The sequence below is a fragment of the Lissotriton helveticus genome, chromosome 5_1 (assembly GCF_964261635.1).
Source record: "Lissotriton helveticus chromosome 5_1, aLisHel1.1, whole genome shotgun sequence".
NCBI classification, from domain to species: domain Eukaryota; kingdom Metazoa; phylum Chordata; class Amphibia; order Caudata; family Salamandridae; genus Lissotriton; species Lissotriton helveticus.
Genome location: NC_136065.1, coordinates 834,363,395 through 834,370,503, shown reverse-complemented (window position 1 = coordinate 834,370,503; position 7,109 = coordinate 834,363,395). Strand labels below are relative to the sequence as shown.

Below are 7,109 nucleotides of genomic sequence, written 5' to 3'. Positions count from 1 at the left end.
CGTCAGTCTTGTATTCTAGAGCTTTGAGTCGGGATTGCAAGTCCGCAATGTCTCGGTGGTGTTGTTGCACTTGTGGGTGTATAGTTTGCATCGCCTGTTCTCCCTGGGCAACTTTATCCGAGAGTTTCCTATGATCGTCACGGAGGAGGTTCAGGTCCTTGGCTAGGGTATCAAACGTATTCTCCATCGTCACCCTGGAGTGTTCTATTGCGGCGAGCACTTGGTCAAGTTTTCTTGACGTGGGGTCAGCGTTATCTTGCCCGTCCCACGATGCAGCCGGGTAGGACTATGGAGGCGGCATCTTTTGTTGATCTGTGCTGGTTGAGGCTCCCTGCGCTCAGCCACCCATTGCGGGGGGTATGGACGTCTCGTGAGGTACCACGTGGGCGACAGCAGAATCTCGGGTTAGTGGCCTGGTCGGTTCGATGCCTTTAGGGGGCACCTCGTGTCCCGGCAGTCAACACTGCACTCTGGGGTTGAGGGGGAAAGTTTCCACCACCGAAGTCTCCACCGGTACCAGTGAGTCTTCTGGATCCTGGTAGGTCTACACAAGGAGCGAGGAGGGTCTCACAAGGCAGCCGTCCAGATTTGCGGCTGTCTTCTGTGGCCTGTCTTCGTCAGCGCTTTTCTGTCTCTGCATTCCCGGAGTGTTTGGTAGGGGCGAGGAGCAGGTGAAGTGCGACCCGGTTGACTGGAGGGCCAGCACATGGCACCCGATGGTGCGGCCCGGGTCCCTCTTGGTAGGCGGGTCAACTCCTCCCGCCGCGGATGCCCAAGGCAGGGGGTATGTACCGCTTTGGGACTCGTTGGGGCCTCGCGTGGGGGGAGGTTGTCATCCGTTCCCCACGAGGCTGTTACTGTTGTCCCCACGTCTGCAGGTCTAGCGCGCCTCCTCTCAGCTCTGCCTGGTGTGTATAGCCTGGCGGCCGCTGATTGTGTGGGATGGCAGCGTGTTCCTGTGTCCCAGTCTCTGAAGGGCACGGCGGTACCCGGTGAGTGGCTCCGTGCGTCTTTTCCCCGCCGTCAGTCTTCACGGTCGGGGCTATGAGGCAGGCGGGGGGTGTAGTGAATGCTGTACGAAGTAAGGGGGGCTTTGGCGTGTTCTCTGCCCTCCGATCACCCTCAGTCTCTCCACACTTGTAGCTGTGTGTGCCTGTGCTTTGTTCCGCCCGGCATTGGCAAGCCGCGACGGTGGTGGTGTGGTCTGGTGAGGGCGGGCCGCGCCCGGCTGCGTGGCTCCCTCGGGTCGGGCTGGCCCCTTCGCGCTGGGTGTCTGAAGTCGCGGGATGAGTCAGGCCGCCGAATTCCTAGCGCCGCCTCCTCACCTTCTTGTCCAGCGTGGGTGCTTCGGCAGGGGATTCCGGCGTCCCAGGCTCGGGGGCACTCAGGCGACGTCACTCAACCTGGAGGCCGCCATTTTGACCGGCCGAGACCGGGGAGCGACAGCGGAGCGCCGCGGTCCTCACGGGGACCTAATTCGGCCACCTCGGGCGGGTCAGGGCTGCCCCGGGGTGTTCAGACAGCCGATTCCGCACTCTTGGCCCCTGTATCAGGAAAGCGGACACCATTTGCTGCATCAAGCGTGGGCGGCAGTCGGAGCTCTAGGGAAAACGATCCGCCATCTTAGGCGGCTAAGCCACGCCCCCTCAAACCCAAAGGCAAAGATATCCTTCTCAGACTCCGAAATCATCCTTTTTCAGGTGTTGGTGTCTGATCAATGGTTTGCAACCTCAATTGAGGTCACAAATCATAAAAATATTCCTCTACAAATTGCAGATATGAGGGGGGGTTCCTTTGGATAGGGCCAAAAAAATCCTTTTAGGAGTTGGAAAGCTTTTTCAAACTGGTAAATGGGTTCTTGTAAATTGTAGGAGGGAAATTGCGGTTGCACACCTTATGATTTTGTGAATCATAGGCTTTGCGGCCGCAAAATACCATTGCATATCAGTGTCCTGGTTACTCCTCAACTAAGAGCTGAATTTCGATCTAAATCAATTAAAAATTATTTAAGATATTGTGATATATTGCCATGGCATGTTTTGGGTACCAGACCTTCCCAAACCTGTACATACTTATAGAAATGATTAAGAAAAGATGTCACAATATACGGTTTACTATTCCCAAAACTCATTGCTATGACTGAGGTTATTATTGCAAAACTCTGGGTTGGAAGGCTCTATGAGGAACTGCCCTTGCCTCCAGGAACAGTGAAATATAATTGCCTAACTGTGTATCCTTCTATGTTGAAATCTGTGACATTGGAGTTACAACTGCTCATGATGACTGTTGTCTCAGTCACAAGGGTGGGTCGTATTCGTGGGTATAAAATCACCCCGTTTGAGAAAGAGCAGACACAGGTCAGAGGATTGCTCTTGCAGGTTTCTTTGAGAGCGGATCGTGCCCCACACAGCCTGAAAGAACCATGTCTGCCAAGGGCGGAGGACACCACCAGCAGCACCAGCAACAGCCCCAGTGCCCGGAGCCGTGCCAGCCAGAACCCTGCCAGGAACGTAAGTACTGCCAAGCCGAGGCACCCACTTGAGGAATCATTATTTATCTATGCCTGAAATGATGGTAGGATGATACTTACTACTATTGTTATTAGTCATTTAAATAACACATAATCCAATGTGCTTCTAGTGTGCCATCATTAATACCTTAGTTGTTCATCACTATGGGAGCCTTTCATTGAGCCATTTCCATACATCATTCTATTGTAAGTGCACAAGAGCATCATTTACAAGTGCAGATTCGATATGATTCATAAAACAAGAGTCTCATTTCGGGAACAATACCTAACAATTAGATATGATTTCTTTATATCGAAAAACCTATTTTTCTTTTAATAAGACCACAGGGATGAAGTAAAAAGGAACTGCATAAAATGAGTAGATTCTGGAAACACTGAAAGTAACTTTCTCCACGTGTTGTACCTCATAATGTACAAATGCAATTAAGGAGGTGAAACATATTCCAGTGCAGGTGTATCTCAGAAACGAGGGCCTGTATGCTAAGTCATGGAGGAGTCTCACCAGAAACAAACAAAACATGTGTGAATGTCTTCCTCACAGAACAGGCATGGAAATACATTTCAGGAGAGCAGAACAAAACCTGCAATGGAACTGAACATGAAGTAGGTAATAATACTATGAGAGCGAAGAACGTTAAGGCCATGGAGGGCAATTTATTTCACAATACAGGAAAATTGAAGGTTTACAGACAAGCCGGCCTCTTCAGATATCTTATCATTTGAAAGAAATGCACCTTGAAATATTTACAGCTTCATCAGGATCTTGGTCAGAACTATTGTGTGGTAAAACCTCTCGGTGGAAACACTGACACTGCACGCACATGGGCCTACCCCTGGTGGCATAACTGCGCCCTTCAGAGTTTGACAGGCAGATATGTAAGTCACATGTAGTCTCGGTTTTCCGAAAGGATTTAACTGTACACCATTTCTCTTTCTGACCTGATTCCCCTATACAAATTCCTCCAGGTAATAATAGTTAAAATTGCACATGTGAAACACAAAACTATTCACAAATTATGCCTGATACTGAATGTAAAATCGAGCACAAATTGCGGTCACACCCAAATTCACATTCGCTGTGGAACTTAGAATGAGCACATTAATGCTAATATTAATGATTAATTTTCAAGTAAATGTTTTTAGAATGTAAACGTTTTTTTAAAATAGTTAATTCAAACTAAATTACTGTCAACCTAAACGTTTCAAACTATTTGACAATTATTCTGTATTTATATGCATGAGGATCAAACTAGTTTATGACTCCTTTCTTCTTTCGAAATAACATAAAATGTTCATAAATAAGCCATCAGCAAAACCATGAGCCCTATAACTCAGAAATGAACCAGTCATCCCATAATTTGAGATAATGACTTCCCCTTCAAGCAGGGTAACACAGAAAATATAGTGTTATGCCTACTTTGAGCGGTGCATGGGCATTTACATCCTGTACAATTCCTGTTCCCTGCCTTTGCTCTCCTCCTCCACACACACACACTATCTTGTCTATCCCCCGGGGAACTTTGTACCCTTTGTTTTGTACTTTGAGAGGTGCATGGACATTTACATCCTGTACAATTCATCATTATGGGCATCATATTTTCCCTCATGGTTACTCTACATGTGACACACAGAATTTGAAGCTCACAGGCTATCAATAAATCAAAGATTTGTAAAGCACAGCAAATCACCCGTGAGGGTCTCAATGCTCTGGAGTTGCTGTTTGCTTCATTGTGATCCGTTCACTCAAATCGCCAGGTCTTGAGCCCTTTCTTGAATTGCTAGAGTGATGATTTGGCTCTGAGGTGCAGGGGTAGGTCGTGTCAAGCTTTGGCTGCCAGGAGTGAGCAGGAACGCCCTCTGCTGTGGTTTCGGCGAACCTGGGGGGAGGAGGGTGCGAGGGAGGCGGATCGTAGGTGTGTGGTTGATTGGTAGAAGGTCAAGCATTTGTTGATGCAAGCAGGTCCTACGTTATGCAGGGCTTTGTATGGCGGACTCAACATCTTGAACTGGCATCTCTTTTGGATTTGTAGCAAGTGTAGCTTCTTGAAGTGGGGTGTGATGTGGATTCATCTGGGGCGGTCGAGGAGGAGTCTGGCAACTGAGTTTTATATTGTCTGTAGTGTCTTCAAGGGGTGTGCTGTGATTTCTACATAAAGTATCTTCTGGTAGTCCAGCCTTCTGGTGATGAGGGCCTGCGTGGCGGTCCTTCTGGTGTTGACTGGGATCCACCTAAAGATCTTGCGGAGCATGCGTAGGGTGTGGAAGTGGGTGGATGAGACTATCAGGGATTGGTTGGACCTTATATAGGAACAGTGTTGGTATAGGTTTGTGTTCTAGGATGTGTTGTGGATGATCCGTTTTGTTGACATTACGTGCCCTGTGCAATACGTTACTCACCTCTACTGTTATTCACTGCCATACACCAGTTGGTCTTATATTTCATCAAAGTTGGAGCCTTTTATTGAAACAAAAATATCTACAGGTCAATGCCCACCCCCAATTTTAATAACTATTGTTATTTTATTCATTGCAGCATGTAAACCAGTTCAGCAGTGCCAGGACCAGGCAGTTCAGCAGTGCCAGGACCAGGCAGTTCAGCAGTGCCAGGACGAGGTACAGAAGTGTCCTACACCAGGTATGGAATGTGCACCACCATTGCTGCATTGATACACTCTCATTAATATACACAATAAGTAGAATACAAGCACAATATGGTGGTTTAAACAATACACCTATTAACATACAACTTAAATAGGATGGCAGACTGATTGTCTCTTGAGGAAATCAGTACCTGGTCTTGCATTAAGTGTTAATGATGGGTGGAATTTTTTGGAAGTAGTTACAATTCTTTTATCTGTCATCTAACAATGTCTGATCTTGACATCTAGCTCCTTTTCAGGACCTTCCCCTACTTGGTGTTTTCATATGCTGTCTAATTGCGTAAAGTGAATTTGTAAAGTTTTGAATCAATATGAGTACTTTCTTAGGTTCAATACACAAAACAACTAACAAACTGTCCCTGTAATAAAAAAACAGCTAGCTATTGAAGCAGCCGACTATCCATATAATAATCCTCCTATTCTAAAAATTGCTAAATCAATGTACCAACCCAACAAACACTCTAACTACTGAAGCTACACAACATTCACCCATTAGCTATGCCACTCAAAAGCACAAATAATCTCTCAATAAATGAGAAAGCTGAATACTTACTAACATAACAGAACCCAAAAAAGTATATGTACACACCCAGCTAACCAGAAATCGAAAAAAAGAATCATTGAAGTGCCCGGTCATTAAAACAACCATCACATAACTGCCCAGCTGTTGAAACAAGCAGTCAACATCAAAGGAATTAGCAGCAATCAATCCCTTGATCAACGAAGCAACTCACCACCCTCCATAAACAGAACCAATGCAATCAACCAGTAACCACACAACCAATGAAACACCTAACCGACAAATCACCAACCTTCTTAACCATCTCACTATTTAATTAGCCATTTAAGCAACACTCTACTAATCACCTAAATTAATAGTCAGCTTTCTAGAAATCCAAGGACCTAATACACCATCTACATAACCAACCAGGCATAAGTCAATTTTTCCTTTCTGCAATGAATATCATGTCACACCGTTATAAGGCGTTTGCAGTCCCTATCGTTTTGCCTTGTAAAGAAATACCACAATTTTATCAAAACATTGTATCTCAACTGTAAATCGGAAAGATATATAATATAGAATTGAACCTTACCTGCATGGGATTTCTATCAGTGATGGTATGCAATGCAAGAGAAAGCAATTAAGATAGCTGGAGTATGATAAATCCATGCCATGTAATTCCTGTATATCCAATCCACTATTGGTGGCAATATATATCCACCCTTAACACGTTTCAAACTTTCAGGTGTATTAACCTCATGACATTTCTTTCCTAGTGGAACCATGCAAACCATGCCCTCCAGAGCCCTGCCAGGAGCAGCAGAAGCCAGCACATCAAGGTGGATGCAAGAAATGAAGATCTCAGCACTCACAGCCCTGCACCTTCCATCAAGCCATTAGAATCCATGTGTTCGGAAAGTGTTTAAAAACATGTGCCATGCGAACTATCTAGGGCAGTGTCTCGATGATCGGACACCGGTCTAAACCTGTAACTTTATTTATGATTGTTCTTTTGAAATAAAACCAGTATTAAATTAATTTGATTAACTAAGTTACCCCAGGCTATACTCTTGGTCTTGTCTCCAACTGATTACTCTGAAAATGAACCACTGTTATTTACTGATTAATGCTTCTGGGTAAGATCTTTTGAAAAAAGAGAAAGGCAGCCCTGCCTGAACGTCTCCAAGAGATGCATGATTGCATTTGGTTGGAGGGCTGACAACATTCATAAATATCTTCCCACTTTGTTAGCAATAATATTGAGCTTTCAATGATTTATGCAATGGCTCAGGTGTCCCACAGTTCATGCAGAAATAATGACTTAGCTGCCTGGACCGTAGATCCAGCCACTGGCGTAATTTAGGGATTTCAATTGTGACTACTTTTCGCCGTAAAACATCTTCCAGTTCATGCCAGC

General features: G+C 45.5%; 1 long non-coding RNA gene across 1 annotated transcript; it reads left to right on the top strand.

Annotated features, from left to right (window-relative positions):
• Positions 1–2,303: 2,303 nt before the first annotated feature.
• Positions 2,304–6,747, top strand: LOC144753399 (uncharacterized). The gene is made up of 3 exons (XR_013594336.1): positions 2,304–2,510; positions 5,064–5,165; positions 6,469–6,747. It is a non-coding gene; the product is annotated as an uncharacterized LOC144753399 (long non-coding RNA).
• The last annotated feature ends 362 nt before the right edge of the window (positions 6,748–7,109 follow it).